This window comes from Balaenoptera physalus (genome assembly GCF_965194825.1).
Source record: "Balaenoptera physalus genome assembly, chromosome: 5".
NCBI classification, from domain to species: domain Eukaryota; kingdom Metazoa; phylum Chordata; class Mammalia; order Artiodactyla; family Balaenopteridae; genus Balaenoptera; species Balaenoptera physalus.
The window spans coordinates 52,967,804-52,988,157 of NC_138884.1; the positions used below are offsets into that span (position 1 = coordinate 52,967,804).

At 40.2% G+C, this 20,354-nt stretch overlaps 1 protein-coding gene and 1 pseudogene across 2 annotated transcripts in view; one reads left to right on the top strand and one right to left on the bottom strand.

The window, feature by feature from the left end:
* The window catches only part of RASGEF1B (RasGEF domain family member 1B), a gene marked incomplete at its 5' end in the record, with an annotated part of 555,712 nt that overhangs the window by 33,495 nt on the left and 501,863 nt on the right, over positions 1–20,354 (top strand). The window lies entirely within an intron of this gene.
* On the bottom strand, positions 1,079–19,759 carry LOC309661859 (PHD finger-like domain-containing protein 5A pseudogene; annotated as a pseudogene). Its single transcript has one exon. The product of its transcript is annotated as a PHD finger-like domain-containing protein 5A pseudogene (transcript).

The window sequence follows — 20,354 nt, forward strand, 5'->3', positions numbered from 1 at the left end:
TCAGCGAGTGGCAGGCCAGCCCTCTGAGAGATGATATCTCCATAAAGACCCTGTTCCTTTGTGTCTCTGGGAACCTGTCAGCCCATTGCTGTGCTGGTTACGGAGGCTAGGCGAGGAGCAGGAGTACCTATCTGATTATTTTGCTTATCTTTTCCATTTTCTATAGTATTTTTTGTTTTTCTTATTATCTCCCAATTCTCTTTTTTTTAAAAAATAAATTTATTTATTTATTTATTTATTTTTGGCTGTGCTGGGTCTTCGTTTCTCTAGTTGCGGCGAGCAGGGCCACTCTTCATCGCGGTGCGTGGGACTCTCACTATCGCGGCCTCTCTTTTTGCGGAGCACAGGCTCCAGACGCACAGGCTCAGCAGTTGTGGCTCACGGGCCCAGTTGCTCCGCGGCATGTGGGATCTTCCCAGACCAGGGCTCGAACCCATGTCCCCTGCGTTGGCAGGCGGATTCTCAACCACTGCACCACCAGGGAAGCCCTATCTCCCAATTCTCATATTAAAATCTTTGCATTTGCTATCATATTTTTAATTCCCAAGAACTAATTTTTAATTTCTGGGTGATGACAAGGCTTCACTGAGCCCCGTTCTTGACTCTGCCTCTCCATGGCCTGCCAGCCCAGTTTTAGCAAGAATCCTGCTAAGCTAGTTTAGTAAGAATTCCCCCCCACCCCGCCCCCCGCCCTTGGTATCCAATCAAATTCCTCATCCCCCCAACCTTTGATACCTAACAAATTTCTTCTTAGTGATTTCCCATCTGCCGACTCCCTCATCCTGCCTATGGGCTCTAAATCCCCAGCTGTCCCTATTTTATCTGGAGTTGAGTTCAATCTCTCTTCCCTACTGCAAATAGTCTTGATCCCTGTTGCAATAATCCCGAATAAAGTCTTCCTCGCCTGTTTAACTATCCAGTGCAATTTCTCTTTGACAATGCTTCTTTCATATAGACTCTTTCCCTTATTTCTTTCAGTTCAGTATCTTCTCTTACCAATCAGAGAACATTAGTGACGGGCTTTTTAAAAAAATTTTTTTTTCTTTTCTCTGCATTTTAAAAAATACAAACCTAGGTTTATTTGAAAAACAAATTTTTTTTCTGTTTTTCGTATTTAAGAAACGGGCACTAAAGTTCTTATTGGAAGTTCTGTGTGTGACTTGTCAACTGAAAGGCTTCAGTGTAGGATGATTAGGTAGGCCATTTCAGTTGCCTCTGCCTCTTCCTGCAATCCCCCATCAATGCCTGTGGCTCCATTCTCTGGAGCTGGCAAGTTTTTCCAGAGAGAAATTTCCCAAACTCCTGTCTGTTGGGAAAGAAATAAAAGCCTAGCTATGTGAGTTCTGGATGCAAGGGTGGGTAAGTAACTGGGAATCTTACCTTTCAATATGTGGCTTTTATATGATCATCCTATCTTTAGTGTGATATCCCTTATTCTCTGTGTCCCTGGTGTCCTCTAGCCCATAATCCCTTCCATTCTCCATCTCCAGAGAGTGAATCTAGAGTCCTCTGTAGTTTGGGGAGGAGCAGTCTTGTGCAGACTCCCAATCAATCTTACTGTTCTTAACCCTGCTCAATTTCCTACTCTTTTGGAGGTATATTACTAGTCTTCTACGTCTTTTAATCATTCTGAGGAAATAATTGGTTTGCTTTTGGTTTCTTTCGGTGCTGCTTTAGGATTAAGTTTTCTCAGGTCTGCTAAGTCAGAATCACTTGTCAATCTGCTCTCCATCCTCCAATATTCTGTTTCTGTCTTCTCCTAACTTTTCTTTGTCTTTCCTAAAATTGGAGTATCGGAAACTGTTCAATGCATCATGTTTAACTGGAAGTAGATGTACATTTTAGAAAGGTTTCAAGATATTAGCTAATTATCTTCTGGTTTCCTCTCAGTCAATAAGATATTCAATTTACCTTAACATCCCAGTTCCTCCCAACAAACACAGAATTAATAAATGGTGATGGAATGATTGAGTTATTATGTAAATAGACACACTGTATTTCCTTGACACTTTGTAAAGGATGTAAAGAAGTACCATATTAAATAAATCCAATTGAAGGCAAATAATTCACAATAGAGTATAAATTACATAAATTTACACTGCCTCACCAAGCATATTGCATTAGAGCTGAGGATTATCTCAGTAATCACCTAACAGTAGGGGTCCATATTGATTTTAACTGCTAATTATGTCAGGGGTATGCCCCCGAGTTAGAATTTTAAATCTCATTCTGTTTAATCTGAAAGCACTTCCTGAACTCTGAGTTGTAATTTAAACAGAAAAGATTACAAACACTGGCAAAACAACAGATCTGAGTAGCTTATCCCACAAGAACTCATTAAGAACTTTTTCATCATCTTTTGTGATGGCAGAGTCTGGCCTTGTATTTTGGACCAAGGAGTCACAAACTGGGATACTTAAGGCCAACCCAAGTGGAGTAAAGCGCCCAACAAACTTAGAATTAATAAATGATGATGGAACTATTCAGCCATTAAGATTGGATATTTCCCTTGTTTGTCAAGGGCATTTGAGTATAATTTAAGGAGTAAAGTAAAGAAGAATGAAGAGTAAACATGGAGGAATATAGTGAGTTCCTATTTGGTAAAATCCAGGACTCATTTTTCTCTGCAATAATGCCGCAAATCCCTGCCTTTGTTTTAAAGGATATAGAAGAAAACACTGATGGCAGCATTTTCTCAAAGCCAAGAATGATTCTTGGATCAATCTTATCATGTTCTTCATTTACATAAATTAAATTTGATAGTGGCTGAGATTTTTAAGAAATATTTTAGGTCATTATTGATCAGCTCAGCCACTAAAAGGACCCTGTTTAAAATAGGTTCCTGAAACATCATATGAATGTTTCATTTCCTTGGATGTTTAGATCCAAAACAGGGCTTAAAATATCTTATTGGTAGATAGTTATGAATTTTTGGCTGTTAAGGAGATGTAGAAGATTAGTTGAATTAACTCCTGCTTCACTCCATTCTGAACATGTTATAATGTTCCAGAACATTTCCAAATTTTAAAAAATGCTTCTCATTGAACACAGAGTTCAATAAGTTGATTCCAGGCGGTGAGGAGAATCTTTTACCTGTAAAATAAAACTTACATTCAGATACTCTTTCAACAAAGCCAAATAGTTTTCCATACAAGGAAATGTGTACTAGGTATGTTCATGCTGTGTCTTTAGTTTCAATACAATGAAACAGACTTAAACATTTTTTTGAACTACATTTGTCAAATATCCAGTTAAACTATTGCCTTGTCAATATTTCAGTCTGCAAGTATGTATCAATTAAATGTCTTAACATGCCCTGGGTTACAGAAAAACATGTTTTCTTGTTTAATTTTATGAAAACATCTACCACAGTGCCTGTCATATGATAGGTGCCTATTAAACATTTTCTGGACTTCCATACCTGTTAAATTTGTTGACTACCCACTGAAAAATAAAAGGTCTTCAGAAATAAATTATTAAGCAAGACTTAGGCCTTTTAGGCAAGTGAAGATGAAGAAATGTTCAAATCATAATCTTAAAGTAAATACGTTATCTATCACTTACCCTTAGGCGCAATTGATATTTAGTTAGTATTGGATGTAAAATATCAACTATACCAGTTGGTGTATAACCACTGTTCTGAGTACCTACCTCTCTCTCTGCCCTCTGCATCCTGGACCTTCCTACAATCCAGTAATTAAAGAATTACAGCCTGGCACAGTAGGGGGTTTTCATGGCCTAGAGTCCGTTCTGACTGACAGATGTCTGGGATATACTGAGGTTAAGTATCTTGACTATCACCCTCTTCATTTACCAGGTGATGCTTAGGGAATGCAAATAAATTTCAATAGTAGCTAGATACAGATGTTATTAGCATGCAAATTAGTTTTTGGGGGGACTGGGGGGAATAGAATTAGCATTTCCCAAGCTCTTTTTCACTGAAATATTGTTAGTTTACTTGAAAAATGCTGGATTGGGCAGTTACACCTATTCTTTGGTGTAGGACTTTTCAGAGCCTTTAATATTTGACTTTATATTTTTAATCTCTAGGATTTAAGGATTACTTGACTATGAAACCCTTTTTTCCCCCATGGGACACCAATTAATGTCAACTGATATAATGTGTATTAAAACTCTAAATATTTAAGATAGCCCTTGCTGCTTCTTATATATATATATATATGTATGTATATAAATTAGCATTATTCACTCTCTTTGTTTTTTTGGGTTTTTTAAATTTATTTTTTTAATTTATTAATTTTTGACTGCATTGGGTCTTCGTTGCTGTGCACGGGCTTTCTTTAGTTGTGGTGAGCGTGGGCTACTCTTCATTGCAGTGCACGGGCTTCTCATTGCGGTGGCTTCTCTTGTTGCGGAGCATGGGCTCTAGGTACACAGGCTTCAGTAGTTGTGGCTCGCGGGCTCTAGAGCGCAGGCTCAGTAGTTGTGGTGCAGGGGCTTAGTTGCTCCGCAGCATGAGGGATCTTCCTGGACCAGGGCTCGAACCCGTGTCCCCTGCACTGGCAGGCGGATTCTTAACCACTGCGCCACCAGGGAAGCCCAACTCTTTTTGAATTATCAATTTAATGGCAAGGCAGAAGAAAAGTTAATGTTGATTAAGGCAAAGAAAAGTTAGAGTTGACTATTGTAGTCAGGGTAGGCTAGGTCAAGCTGTGGGAACACTCGATCCCCAAAGCCTAGTTGGTTTAACACAACAGTGGCTCACGCAAAGTCTGCTGTGGTTCGAGACACTGTCCTTCAAGTAGTGACCCAGTGATGTGGCTGCTTCCTTCTTACATTGAGGAGCTGATGGAATGTTTGGTGAGACTTCCTGTCTCTGCTGAAACTGTACAGCAGAAATCAGTATTATGTAGTTTAGTATGTTGATTGTCCTTCATTTTAATTTTGGTAAATACATAAATAACAAGCTATGTGTTTTTACCTTCCTCCAAAAGTACTTTTCCCATTCTGCAAATTAGCCATGGGAAAGTATGAACTGGCTTTGCTTAGCTCATTCTTAGAGTGTCTATTCTTTGTACCATTACATGTTCAGGTTTTTAAATATTCAATTGATGCTGTAGACACACAGAGTTGAGAGTCTGGTTATTAGATTTCTTGCTTTTTGGCATCTTGCTTACATATCAGTATTGTTCCTTTCAGTGTTACTTATTCTTTGTGACTGGTTAATTTATGTGTAGATACTTAAACAAGAACTCTACATTTTTTTCCTAAACATCACAAGTGCTTTCTCTTACCATGATTATTTTCTTTTTTGCATGAATCCCAATACCTTTATTCTGAATCACAAATTCCTGGGTGACTAAAATTCCTAGAGTTAAGATTAAATTGGGAAGGGGCTGACTACCAGAAAATAGGCTGACTACCAGAAAATAAACACCTGCTTTATTAATACAATAGCAACAGAAAGGGTTTCCAAGTTTTAGAAGAAAAATAACATGAACCAGCACCACCTGGTGGGTGTTACAGATGAAATGCCCACACTTGTTGTTCTGAGAGCCCACTACCACCCTGCAGATGTTTCATCAAGGACAACTGCCATCAGAGCTGCTGCAAGAACATGCTTCTCCCTGCAGCTAGCTTCACAGCTCCTCAAACAGAAGACTGAACTGATAGATCATTCCTGTTTTAGAAGCTTTTGGTGTACAGAACGTCTCGATGTGGATAACACAATCTTGCTTCTTGAATTTAAGGAACGCCATGAACCAATCTATCCATTTTTCTGTGATACAGTCTGCCAGAGTGCTCTGCGAAGAATCTTTTTTTTCCATTCCTACCATGTCTGGGTGAGAGGAGAGGAAAGGGTGGAAAGGTGCCAGTGTACTAATAGGCAATTCCGGTGATGCTCTGTGCTCCATTTCCTTTCTGTAGGCATCTCTTTTGGCAGCTGCAGCAGCTTGATGGGGGGAGGAAGAGGCAGCCCACCAATCACCTCTTCTTGAAGCCCTATTTTTTGCGTTCATAGAAGAGATCTGTCTTAGAGCTCCCAAAACTGACGATCTTTGGGCAACCATCTCTGTCTTTCTCCTGGATGGTGCACTCCTTACAAAAATAGGCATCTGAAACTCCGGGGCCTCCACGGATCACACAGTGTCCCTGGTAAGAGCCATAGTTACATTCATCACACATGCGCACCAGGGTGCAGGGACACACATAGGAGTCACAGATCACACACTTGCCATCACATCTTTCACACAGTCTTCCAATGGCAACACGAGCCTGCTTGAGGCAAAAGATCAAGTCCGGGTGATGTTTAGCCATAGCTCCCTCTATGCCACCCCATGATTATTTTCTAAAAGACACTCGCCAAGTGAGAAATCTTCCCGGATTTTGTCACAGCTGACAGTCTCTGTTGAAGAAAGATTCTCGTCTTTGTTATCAATGGAATAGTGCAAAGGATATGAACACCGATAGAACTTCATAAGAGGAGCTGAACTTGGTATCCTGCGAGGCCTAGTCTAAATCCATGGTTACTAATTTTTCAGTTTTGTGAGTAGCACATTCACTCACAGTTCTTCACATGTTAATAAAGCCTCCAGTATTACCTCCTGCCTCTCCCTGCGTGTGAACACTTTATTGGAAGGAAAGGAGCTAACCTTAAGCTGGTGTAGACCGAGGCTGAGGGGTGCTGTGGTGAGGGAAGGGAAGAGCCCTTTCTACCCATTACTTAAATATTTTTCGGAAATGATTTGGACTTAACATGGTATGCTAATATAGTTTTTCTTCATGATGCTATAGGGGAGGAAAACTCTTTTCCTTCTGCCCTTCTAAGTTCTTGGCTGGGGCCCCTATAACAAGACAGATTAACAAGAAAAAAGCATACAAATGTATTTAATATAACTTTTACATGACACAAGAGCCTTAATAAGGAAACAAAGACTTGAAGAAGCGATTAAGCCAGAGCGTTTTCACGCTAGGTTTGATGAAGAGTGGAAAGTCGTGGAAAGATGCGATAGGATAACACAGTATGAGCTAAGGGTAGTACACGGGAAAAGAGCAAGGCCTGTTCAGATTCCTTTCAACATCCTTCCACCTTGGAAGTAAGGATGTTCCTTTCCTCCCTGCATAGGGAGGGCCCCTCTCCCATAAGGGTTTTGTGACCTACTTCAGGGGAAGTTCAGAAAGTCCTTCCTGCATGTGACATTTCTTAAATTTTTTTCAGTTTATGCCAAGGTGCCATATCTTGGGGTAGGTTATCCTGAACACCATCAATGTTGTAAGTAAACATCCAGGAAACTCATTAGCTTCAATTGTACTTGATACTTTCCTTCTTGGGTTTCCTTACTCATCTTTCCCAAGTTCTCCCAGCAGGTATGGCCTTCTCCAATTTAAGAAATTCATAATGAATAAGTAGCAGATATAGTAAGCCGTAAATGGTAATATTTTCTCCTAGCCTTGTGAATTTGAGAACATAATTTTCCCTACAAAAAAGTTGGAGATGGGGTTTAGAGTCTTTAGCCTCTTGTATCTTTAAAATTAAAGATTTAAAAAAATTTAAATTAAATTAAAAAGCAATATATTTTCATTGTAAAAATATTAGAAATGACAGATAAGGAGAATAAGGAAAAAATGCATCCTTAACTGCCACCACTCTCCTACACAAAAATAATTACTATCATCATATCTGTGTATATTTTTATGACCTTTTCTCTATAGATATAAATATACCTATATAAATAATTTCTCAAGGTTGCAGTAATAGTATAGACACAATTCCATGTTTTCTTTTGCATTTACATTTTATAAACTCTTTTCCATGTTTTTTACATAATCTTCATAGTTACTATTTTAGTGGCTAACACCATTATTTGAAATTGAGTTATTACTAGAAGAAATGGATTCTTTGAGAAATGTGTCCCCTTCTATCCTTTTAGTTTGAGCAAGGTTCTGGAGTATATAGGACATTTTCCTCTCCGCCTTGGGCATGTGCTCACTCATTTCCTTATTCCCCTTTAACTTAATACTAGAAATATTTTTTCAATCAGGCATATGAATAACATTAGAAATTTATTTGGAAAGAAATAATAAATGAAAGAAGTATTCTCTGAGGAGGATCTTTTTGGATAGGGTTGAAGACAGGGTTTTTCATTTTATCTGCCATTGGCTTCCAAATGAAAATAGAAGGAATGGCAGCTGTATTTTCACTACAGAATTGTGCATATATGTGTGTCTGAGGAACTTTATGAAATAGCTTAGAAAATGATCATCAATGCCTTGAATAGATTCATCACAACGTGTGTACTTATTTAAGCATATTCTTGGGTACTGTGCATTCACATGGCCTGATTTGTAATATATGCCACTTTTTCCCCTGAGTTTGCATATCAGAGATGATGCCTTTTTTTTCTCCCAGTACTGCTGCTTCTGCCTCTACCTGGGATTATGCAGATTCTGGTTTAAACCTCTTTATTCTTTTCTGCAAGTGCACAGCATGATGGGCTTCATTTCTGAGAGTAAATGATAATGGATTTCAGCTTTCACCAGTGACATTTGGAAACTACAAGTCTTTAATAATATGTGTGCCACACAATGAAAATGGTCACCCTGTTCCAAGGATGTGAAAATGTAAATAAAATAGCAGTGCTGTAAACATGTAGAGGCTAAATCTTAAAATGAAGGTGGGGGTCCTAATTATTTTAATGGAACCAATTTTATGATTTTTCAAGTGGGATGTAAAGGACAATCTTATCTATAGTGGGTACTTGGGATAATCAAGGGAAAGCTCTTAGAAAGGGTTTAATTTATTCTGTCAGATATTCAAGGCTATAAAACATTTCAACAAATCAAAGCCATCATTTGAGAAATAATAAAGATTAAAAGCTAACATCAGACACCGCAAACTTGGGTCCTTCCTGCCCTTTAATCTGAGTACCAGTTTTATATTAAATAAAGCGTGCTTATCATCGATTAGCATTTATTTCTGTCTCACTGGGTATACAGTGCTTTTTGATGGTCCGGATGTAAAGGGACCCAATTTCTTGTCTAAAACAACTGAGTGTCTATCTTTTGTTGATAAACACAATGTGTGAAGGTCGTAAAGAGAGAGTTTTGATAAATTTGTCAGACCTGGGCTTCAGGGCTGCACCTGCAGAGGGAGGAGAGGCCAGGGTATCTGAAAAGAGCAGGGCTATTTCTCTAAAGAGCAATGACCTTGAGAGATAAGATTACTGAAACCTCAAATCCCAGTTTTGGATCTTGAGGTAAAGTAACCTTTGCCTCATTCCTGAATTTCCATTTTCCTTATTCCCATTTAATGCTAGCAGAGACTGGGAATCAGTTTCCTACCTTTATGAAACCCCAATTTATTGGGCTTCTCACTCCCACGCTATCTCTTCTGTAAGAGAAAGAGGAGGCTTTTCTGCTCCAAATGCCTGGGGAGGACCTTTCCTCATTTCCTATTCCTGAATCATCTGGGCCTTTGCACTTGAGTATTGACTGGTGGCAGTGACACCTCCACCTTGGTGTAATATGTCTTTCAAGTGAGAAGCCTTTCCTGGTCAATACTGAATCAATTTGCTCTGGCAGTCTAATTGAATGCCTCCCTCAGACAAATGGGTCACTGGGGGAAAGGGTAAAACCTTGATATGCAGATCTCAGTCGAAGCCCCAGAGAAGGCCGTTTTAAAAATATATATTCCTCTTGAGAAGCAGCCTATGTAACGAAAACAGTGCTAGTTATTTGTACAGCAAAATGGACATAAATCAATGTGTTTACATCTTTCTTTTTGTTGGACTACTATCTTACTTTAACTTGATCCCTGGAGAGAGAGTGAGACGGACAGACAGACAGACAGAAACAGAGAGAAGAGAGAGACCAAAGCTCTAGCATGACCCCTAGGATGAGAAACTTCTTGCCTTAAAATTTGGGGTATGTTGATCTCTTTTTTAGAATTCACACCATTTCCATATAGCAAATTACATTGATGTTTAAATTGTTTGATATCCTTAATATTAATAAAATACAGCTTTTTCCTAAGATGATTGTGTTTTTTTCTCAGTGTTCCTTTGGGGGTTTATAAGAAGAAGGGGGCAGGTGAGTGCCCAGCATTGTGTTAGCTTGTTTCTAAAAACTCTCTTAGTCCTTACTCCAGCCCTATGAGAAGAGTAATCCCTGATTTACAGAGAAGGAAACTCACTCAGAGAGCTTGGTAACTTGCCCAAGGTCATTTAGTTACTTGTCAGTATGAACCAAACTCTGGTATCTCCAAGGCCAGTGCTTCTTTTCCCATAGGGTTGGATTTTGACTCACTTTTTAAAAATAATATCTTGGGGACCATTGTTATCTTATTCATCTTTTTACCTACATGGTGTGAAAATGTATACATACTTTGTATGTTAGTTTCCTGTTGCTGCTGTAACTAATTGCCAAAAACTTAGTGGCTTTAAACAAAACAAAATTATTATTTTTCAGTTCTGGAGGTCAGAGTCCAAAAATGGATCTTACTGGGCTAAAATCAAGGTGCTGACAGGCTTGCGATCCTATCTGGAGGCTGTAAGGGAGAATGTGCTTTCTCACCTTTTCCAGCTTCTAGAAGCTGCCCTCACTTCTTGGCTCATGGCCCCTTCCTTCCTCTTCAAAGCCAGCAATGGCCGGTTGAGTCTTTCTCACATTGTATCAGTCTGACTTCTGCTTTTGTCATTGCTGTGATTACGTTGGGTCCAAGCGGATAATCCAGGATAATCTTCACAGCTCAAGGTCAACTGACTAACAACCTTAATGCCATCAGCACCCTTAATTCCCCCTTGCTATGTAGCCTGACATAGTCATAGTCAGGGGAGTAGAACATGGATGTCTTTGGGGGACCATTATTCTGCCCACCGTATGTTATGAAATCTTTTAACAGAATAACACAATAGTGAGAGATCCAGGATTTGAAGTCAGATTGCCTGAGTTCAAGTCCTAGCCCACTGCTTTCTCACTGTGTGGTCTGGGGCAAATCAATTACATTCTCTGTGCCTTGGCATTCTCATCTATCAAACGGGAATAAGAATTTGTGGTAGAGATTGAGATAATGTATACAGAATGTTCAGCATTACTAGCACATGGCATACAGTAGATGTCCAATAATTCTTGGCCGTTATTGTTTATGAAACAGTACATGGGTGCATGGTACATTGTGCTGCACAAAAGGTTTCACAGATATCATTTTGTTAGATTTTCCACTGCTCTGGCACTTACTGTTAATACATTTGTAGTTTATTGTGAAGTTACTTTTAATCCAAGTTGAAATTGTAAAAAAATATGGCTTAAAATTAAAGGGAATTTAGGGGGAAATCCACTTTTTAAAACTTCATTTTAGTTTCTTAATACTTCTAAGTCTTTACCTACACACATTCTATAGTTATTTATGAGCTTCTAGAAAGTAGAGACAGTGTTTTTGTTCATTCTCTAGGCACTGGCTTGAACATAATTAGCATGTAATGAATGCAGATAAATGCCTGAAGGGAATCCAAAGAGGCTGAAATGGCCAGAGGTGAGGGCATAGGCTGGGAAGTGCTGAGGCTTTTGCATTCTCTCCCTTTTTTTGCTGCACTGAAAGTCCCCCTAGTGGGTCCCTTGACCTTGATGTGTTTAAACTTTTCAACTCATTGAGGACATAGCAACTTATTAAGAGCTGCCTTGATCAATTAATTGAATTTGGCTTTAGACATGTGCAGGTAACAGAAAACTGGTCTCAAATTGGCTAAAACAATGAGGCATTTATCAGCTCACGTAACTGAGAACTCACAGAGGTAGGTCAGGCTTCATTCAGGTCAGGCTGGAGCCAGTGGTTCATTGAGTCCATCATTTTGTCTCTTCCTTCCTCTTCTCTGTTTTCCTTATGCCTTGTGTGCTTTGCCACAAGATGGCTGCTAGCAGCTTCTGGCGGCTCTGTGCTTCCTTGCTTATGTCCTGCAGGGGTAGACAGCACAACTTTCAGTAGCAGTCACAAGAGAGCAAAGAACTATGTTTCTTAGAAACCTCCTCCAAGAAGGAGTTCTCCATATCTCATTGGCTGGGGTGGAATCTCACCTTCTTGTGACATCCCTGAAGCAATCACAGTGGCCAAGGCAGAGCAATGTGTTGATCAGTTTATACCAATTAGAGGTCACCAAGAACCACTGTGTGTGTGTGTGTGTGTGTGTGTGTGTGTTCAGCTTTTTCCTAAAAAGTTGCCAGATGAAATATAGGATAGAAAAAGTACTCAAGCTGCATGGGGGAGAGGAGGGTTTTGAGTGGCCAAACCCAGCAAAAATGGAAACAGCCCAGCACGTCTGAGGGTGTAGAAGAAGAAATTCTTCTCCTGGGTAGTGAAATCTGGCTGAGTTGGGGTCCTAGTCTCTCATACCATTATAAGCAGGTCTCTTGAGTCATCCTTCTTGCTCATCATCTTGTTGATTTATGGAGCATTTCCTAAAGCTTTTGAGTTTTCCTGTTAGAGTGTAAGTGCTTCATTATTCATTTGTAAGGATTTATCCGACAGCTACTCATGAGAGCTGCTCTTCGAAGCACTGGGGAATTCAGAAGTGAACAAAACATAGCCCCAAACTTTAAGGATCTTACCACCAATAGGAGAATAGAGCCCCCAAGCTTCAGGATCCTTGGTTAGTTTCAAGGGTAAAAACTTGTTAGAGTCTCAGTCTGACTATAATTGGGTCAAGAAAGCTACTTGTACAGGAGCATGAAGAACCCACTCACTTATCTCAAAGGGAGCGATTTAGGGAAGGACTCAAGTATTGTGGATGAAAGGTGAACAGTCAGTAACAGAGACAGACACAGTTTAAACCTCTCATACTAAAGTCATAAACATAGGGTGGCCGGGAGCGGGACGGGGTGATTGAGACTGGCGTGCAGAGAGAGGTGGAAGCCTGAAATGCCTTCCATGGGGGCCTGGTGTGAACTGAACTGAAAGTGGTTTGAAACCGTGCAGTTACATCACAGTTCATGACCTCTATTGGGAGGTCCTAGAGAGGAACCTAGGCTCGAATCTGTCAGTTAAAATCCTATTTTCTCTCCGAGAAGTAGGCCCTCTGGGTCATTCTGTGAGCGTCCACTGATGATGAACTTCACATTTTAACTGCTTTCTCTCTAAGTAACTACCTCCCTACGGTGGAAGGTGTGGATCCCTTGGTGCATACAAAACTTACTTTAAGCAATGAATCGACTTCCTGCAGGTCAGTTCAGGAAAGCCCACAGGGCAGGGTCTAGCTGGGGGCAAGGACTAGGGTTTAATCAGGTTGCTTAGACTGTATCCACTCAAGTGGTTGCCATTTTTGTAATGTTTGAGTGCTAGAAGAACAGAGGAAGCCTAAATATATGGAAATACATTTATTAAATTTAACACATTACATTTCAAAGAAAAATCAGATGACCCACATGAATGGTATTTTTAGTAGTTATTATACATATGGCAGTCATAGTGGAATTTTTTTGCCATTTATTCTAATTAGTATTATTTTGACATAGCCAGACCAGTTTTGGGTGTTCTCTTTGCTTTGTTAGTTTTCCAATATCCATAAATAGCATTACCGTTTGTTGGGATCCTTGAAGGGAGCCCATTAAATAAAACCCTTTGTCCTGCCTGAGTGCTAAGAAAAGTAAGAATTAAGACAACAGAGTAAGATAGATGAGAGCTCATCTTTAGTTACTCATAAAGGCTCAGTTGGAGGATAGATTTAATCCTACTTTCCCACCTGGTTATGGGCTGTGCTGAACCACGGCCGAGTCTCTGTGGGTGGGGCAGGGATGGAGGAGAAGGGATGTCAGGGCATGACTTGGGGCTACCCTGGAGGAACACAAAGGAACCAAGAGGTATAAAGGAAGAGCTGAACTGAGCATGTCCAGTTTATTCCTTCAAATTTATCAATCAGATAGGTTACACCCAGAGAGATCATGGGAATTACACTGAATGAGTTCCCTTCATCAGGAGGAGAGAAGAAGTATTCCCTTTAACTTTGTAAACAGTTTTTCTAGATGTTTTGTATAGTTTAATCCTCTCTTTATATACTGACTCAACCATACTGTCATCCAAAGACAAGATCTTGGATTTAAAACAGCCATAGTATTTCCTTTATCCTCTGTCATCCTTTCTCCTACCCCATTCCTCCTCCTCTTACACTAAATCTGGCCCCGGAGCTCAGGCTTCTCGAGGTCCTCTTCTATATTTATTTAAATTATGTATATTAAATCCCATACTTAATCCCATTCAAGAGGTTCATAGCTTGTCATGTGCCAGTCACTTTATGTATGTTATCCCATTTAATCCACAACAAACCTGGGGAATAGGATTTATTCTCATTTCTAGATGCAGAAACTATCTCTCAGAGAGGGTAATTCATCCAAGGTTAAAGAGATAGTAAGTAGTGAAAACAGCATTCATGTCCCTTCACTCCAAAGCCTGAGTCCCTTCACTCCAAAGCCAAGCACTTTGTTCTAGTCTTGGCAGTAGTGAAGAATGGGCGTGAGTGTGAGATGAAATGCATCTGCATGAAATGAGCAAGGTCACGTGGGTCTTTGGTAGAGGTGGGTACAGGAAAGAGCATAGTTGGACATGGAGCTCTCTGAAAAGGTGGAAGGAAGGTGAGAGAAAAGTAATTTGCATTTTTAATATAGGCATCTGTCCTCCTAACCCTACTCTGTGTGGAGAGAAGTTAGAAGCTGGGCAGACTACAGAGTTAACTTTTCTAACTTTCCTGTATGCCGTAGGACTTGGACTTGGGAAAGTCTTGATTTGGCTTTGGGTGGCAGCCCTGGGGCAGTGATGTTCAGGTGTGTCAACAGTTGAGTTCAGTAGTTTTTTGACCTACTTTTCTTAGACAAGGATCTGTTTTCCACTGCTGACCTCCAAAGGCCTCTTCTCTCCTAGGACACCTCTTCCCTACCCTCCTCCCTTTCCTCAGGCCAGGAAGCTGGCGGGAGAGGAGTGCATTGCAGCCTGCAGTGCTAAGAACTCTTATGGTCCACGGTTAATAGGGCTTCTCTGTTGTTGACGGAGGAGAGAGAAAAGAAAGTGTGTATTCTATTTTTCTTTCTTGGGGAGTGGATAGCTGTGCCCTTGCATGACTGTTTTTGAGGGCCTATGGTTTCCTGACCATCTTTGTCTCTGGAACAGAATGTTTTCCTTTACTTTCTTCTGGGTTAATAATGCCATAAACCTTGTCTTACTTTTTTCTCTGGGAGTGCTGTGTGTGCCACACCGCCCCTGTCACCACTAAACTAAATATTAAGACAATCAGTCATTCAGATCCCATCTGCCTATAGTAGTGCACTAGGAATAGTCACCAGGTTGACTGTAGCATGTGAACAGAATTTGCTTTTTGATTCAACAGAAACTTTCAAGTGTTATAGCTCAGGGATAATGTGCTGGTATATTTATAGTAACTAGTTTTCTTCTTTCCCACTTATGTGGATACCTGATTAGAATAATAAACATCTCACCCAGAATTATGGGCAAGATCCTAAGCTTGTAGTGTGACAATGACTAAATACTTGGCTGAGACTTATGAAATCCAGCGGTAATTTACTGGGCTGTTGTATGCTATGGGCCTGAGTTACATCATGAAATTCTTAATTACAGAGGGGTGGCAAAAGGAGATTTTAGAACATAATTGATAGTGTTTCTGAAATACTTAGGATTTCGCAAAGCAGGATCTTATTGCTTGATCTCTGGTCCATTTGTACTTCTATGGTCCATTGGCCTTTGTAGACTTATTCCTTTTTCCTGTTTATACTAAAAAGTAAAATACATAAAATAAAACACTAAAAATCCATTTTCTTCATTTCCACACTGCCCAAAGAGACTACACAGTAAGTACTCTAGGAAACTCATCTTGATTTTAAATTCTATCAGTAAACATGAGAAAGAAAAAAAAAACCATTTTTGATTGATTTCTTTCATTCTGCATCCATCTCCTTTACAAACAAACTGGAAACTCTGACAAGATTCTATTCCACTGATTTTTTTCCTTGGTTGGGGTGATGAGGGAGTCCATTAGTCATTTCTTTAAAATTGTATCTTTGAGATATCTGTGTTGCTCATGAAGTACTTATGAGTTTTGTCCTTGAACTGATTCCCAAGCAGGAACTCACTCACAGACTTCAGTAGAAGTATGTAACCCACATGTCCTTGAGTATGGCAGGACCACTGGAAAAGTGTTCACATGTTATGTACAATATATCTTTTATAAGGCATCTTAGTGCCATGTCATAGATTGAAATGGGCAAAGTGATTCTGGTCAAGAACATATAGATTGTTGCTAGCTGGGGCTGGAGACGTTTGGTATATGTTTAGCTTGAAGTTTCCCTATCACCAAAGAATAGTTTGACTCAGTTTTCTTTGTATAACTGCAAAGATGAGAAAAAGTTGGGGGGAAATTCTTTAACTTTCCAGACAGTCCCCTTATCATCTTTCCTGTTAAGAATAGCTCATATTTCTTGAGAGCTAACTATGTGCTAACCCTTGCACTGAATGCGTGGGTACACTGGTAAATGTTAAACAATCAGCTCTCAATAAAAAAAAAAAAAAGTTCTAATTTGTAGCATCTGCCAGTTTCTGTGGTGTGAATACTCCCACCACGACCAGTGCCAGACCATATGTGTGATGTCACTGAAGGGAGACGTGGGAAGAGATGCTGCCCAAAGGCTCTTGTGAGCTAAAAGGAGTCAAGTCCAGCACACCCCCGGCTAAATGTTTTATAAAACGTGCTCTCACAACAAGTCTATGATTTGGGTACTGTAACAGCCTCGTTTCAAAGTTGAGAACACTGAAGCCCTGAGAGGTGAATTAACTTACCCACGTTACACAGCTAGCATGTAGGGCAGCTAGGATCTGCACACAGCAATATGGCTCCAGAACCTGTGCTCTTAACCACAGTGCCGTGTCACCTGCAGTCTTTGTGGTGGTTTCGCCTTCAGTTCAGGAATTTCGTGCAAGTACTGTTTAGGAATATGAGGTGGCTGAGTGTGAAACCTATAAAGTAGAAAATATTTGTATTAATCTATACATTCATACCTGCGTAAGTTCATCTCTGAAAAATTACTTTAGGTAGTGGTTATGAGGGGCCATCATTTGGGGGCTAGTTAGTGCTCACATGGGGAAAAGCCTCTAAAAGTAAGTAAAAACCATCTCAAGACAGAGCGTGTGAGTAGAAAGGTGGAGGATGGGGAGACCCTGTGGATGGATGGTGACGACAGGAGGTAAGGTTCTGTGAGCAGAGACAGACAGCCCAGGCTACTGGCTGTGAGTCAAATGCCACCAAACTGGAAGAGCTTCATGGAGCGCTTCTACCTGGATTTCCTAGAGGAATGCTTCTGCTTGTCTGCTCACCTGCCAGTGAGCTTCAGAGAGCAGCTTGGACTCAACATACCGTAAATGAGTCTCCATTATTTGAGCCATGAACTCTAAGAAAAGCTAATATGCTCCCTTAGTAACCCCTCCTTTGGCTCCTTGATGTTGCAGTTTTCTTCTATGGGTGTAGTTATGTATGTAGGATTTTTTTTTTTTTTAAAGGAGCCTGAAAGAAAACACTCTTTCTGTGCTCACAAGACTTCTGACACCAGATAGTTTTTGTTTTTCCCCCCGCACCATGCAGTTCTCCAATTTTCAGCAGACACCAACTGGGTATCCTACAGTTTCACTCAATTTTGACACTAACTGCCCAGAATTAGCTAAAGACAGGCTAAGGACTCAGTCCCACAAGACTGAGTCCCCCACTTTGGTTGCGACTAACTGGCTGTAAATTGGGGGCTCCCACAACCCCCTCCTCAGGTGTGATAGTTTGCTAGAGCAGCTCATGGAACTCAGGAAAGTGTTTTACTTATTATTACTGGCTTATTATTAAGGATAGAGCTCATGAGCAGCCAAATGGATAGATGGTTGGGCAAGGTATGGGGTGGAGTTACATGGAGCTTCTACAGCCCCTTTGGATGCACCACCCTCCCTGCACCTGTATGTGTCCACAGACCTGGCAGCACTCCAGACTCCTGCCTTTAGAGTTTTTATGTAGGTGCATTATGTAGGCATGACTGATTAAATCATTGGCCATTGATGATTAACTCAATCTTCAGTCTCTCTTTCCTCCCTGAAGGTTGGGAGGTGGAGCTGAAAATCCCAACCCTTGAATCTTCTTGTTGGTTCCATCCTCCAAGAGTCACCTCATTAGCAGAAACTCAGGTACGGCTGAAAAGAGCTTGTTACGAGTAACAAAATACACTCTTCTCAGTGCTATCACTCAGGACTTTCCAAGGGTTTTCGGAGGTCTGTGCCAGGAATGGGAGATGAAGACCAAGCAGTGTTTCTTATTATATCACAACATCACGGAGCCTTTTCTCTGATTTAGGCAAAAGGGTCTGTAAAAAAGAAAATTATTACCAATCATAATTACTGTTTTTGACATTCAAAGTCCATACGCTGGTAAAATCCAGATGTCCCTCAAGGGAAGTTGTTTCCTGGTCACCTCTGGCTTCTAGTTCTGTTTATAAATCAGCTACTCACTGTTTCACATGTGCTGTCCCACTATTGCCTGAACTCTAGTTTTCTTCCATTTTCTTGGTTTTCTGTTTCTCAGTTTTTCTTTACTGGCTCAGCTACTCTTAAAAGTTCTCCTATTTCATTATGTGGTTTTCTCTACCTACCCCCTTCAAAGTCAGCTCCAGGCCTCTCTCTGCAAACTAAAGACCCATTAGTATACTCTGAAAAGCTTGGGCCTTTCTTCCTTCTCTAGTCATCTTTAATAGAGAAGAAACAGGGCAGAATAGATCCCCACTGGTATGAAATATGCACCCATGTATCCCCCCACCCCCTACCCTCCAACCCCCTGAGTAGAACTGGCTCACTCACTTTGGTTCTGGTAACATTTAATTTGATTTTCCGTTTTCACATGGAACAAATATAATTCTAGAATTTGCTCAAATGCAGTTTGGCTGTAGAATAAGTAGTCACGATATGGCAGATAAAATCATTGCTTAGTGTGATTGTCTAACTACACAATCTCTTCTGTCCCTCAGGGGCTCAGTCTTATTTGTGTTTTCTTATCTCAATATTGGTTTTATCCTTTAAATCAATCCATTAGCATAAAGGTACGTTTGCTAGAATATAGATTATAGAATTGTCTGGCAAGAAGCAGTGTGTCCAGGTATGTTTGGAGGGTGGGTTCCTTTTGTGAACAGGCCTAAGCCAACTTGGATATGCTTTGGGGTAGATATCAGTAGCCTCTGCTAGTTAGAAGGGCATGATGATTAGCCACCTCTTCCCTCCAACACACACAGACTCTTGATGCCAGGTTATAATGAATTATACTGAATTCTCCCCCACATGAAGGTGTTTATTAGCAAGCACAGTCATACAAATTGTTCTGCAGGTAGATGAAGCTCCAGTTCTATCCTTTTTGGTCACCTGAAAGGATTACCTATCTTACCTTTTGCAAGAAAGGTTTACCTGAGGCAAGTGTGGCACTATTGCAGTGTCAGGATTCAGTGAACTGTGGGGAAACGAAAAGTCCTCTGACCCACTGGCTGGGCACAGGATGTTTAGAGATTAGGCAGCAACTACAGGACTTATTATATTACTATACTGTTTTCATGTGTATCTAGGTGTGTGTCCCAAATCATCTGTTCTGAATAATTCTAATTTCACCAATGCTAACCCATTTCTAGCACCTGTTTTGCTAATTAACAAGCCATTAATTTCACCAGTGAAAACGCTTTTCAATACTTGTTAAGCCAGTTGTCAAAACCTCTGGTGTTGATCAGCGATAAGAATAGCTGAAGGCTTGTAGAAGTTGCCTCTGATTAAATGGTGACTGACTACCCCTGGAGTATGAATTTCTAATTAGGGCAACTATAGTTAGATTGTAGTTTAAGCTAACAATGATACAATACCATGCTGTAAACAAATAGGAGTTGTGAGGGGAATACCTCTTGTCCCAAGATGTTCAAGTATTTTGAATGTTCTTTCCAATCACTGGGCATCCTTACTCCTCCCTTCCAAAGAATGTCTCCTAGACTACAGAGAAAAGTGACCACTTTCCTTTCGCAGTGGTGCAAACAAAGAAGAGCAGAGTGCACTGTTGTAAATAGACGTGAATGGAGACAGTCTGGTTTGATAGAAATACATTTGCAGCCATTGTAATGGATGAAATTGTAGAACTTTCTAAAGGGATAGGTATCTACTTTTCTGGCATGTAAACTTGGTCTCCTTAAAGTATGTAGTAAAAGAAATACTAGAAAAATGCAGAAAATAAATCCCCAGAAACCTCGATGTGGTTCCTTGTTTCTCATTTTTTTTTTTTGTGGTAAATATTGCTCACAATTTGCAGACCAAATAAATGCATAGCAACTTGAAACTCTGACCACCATTA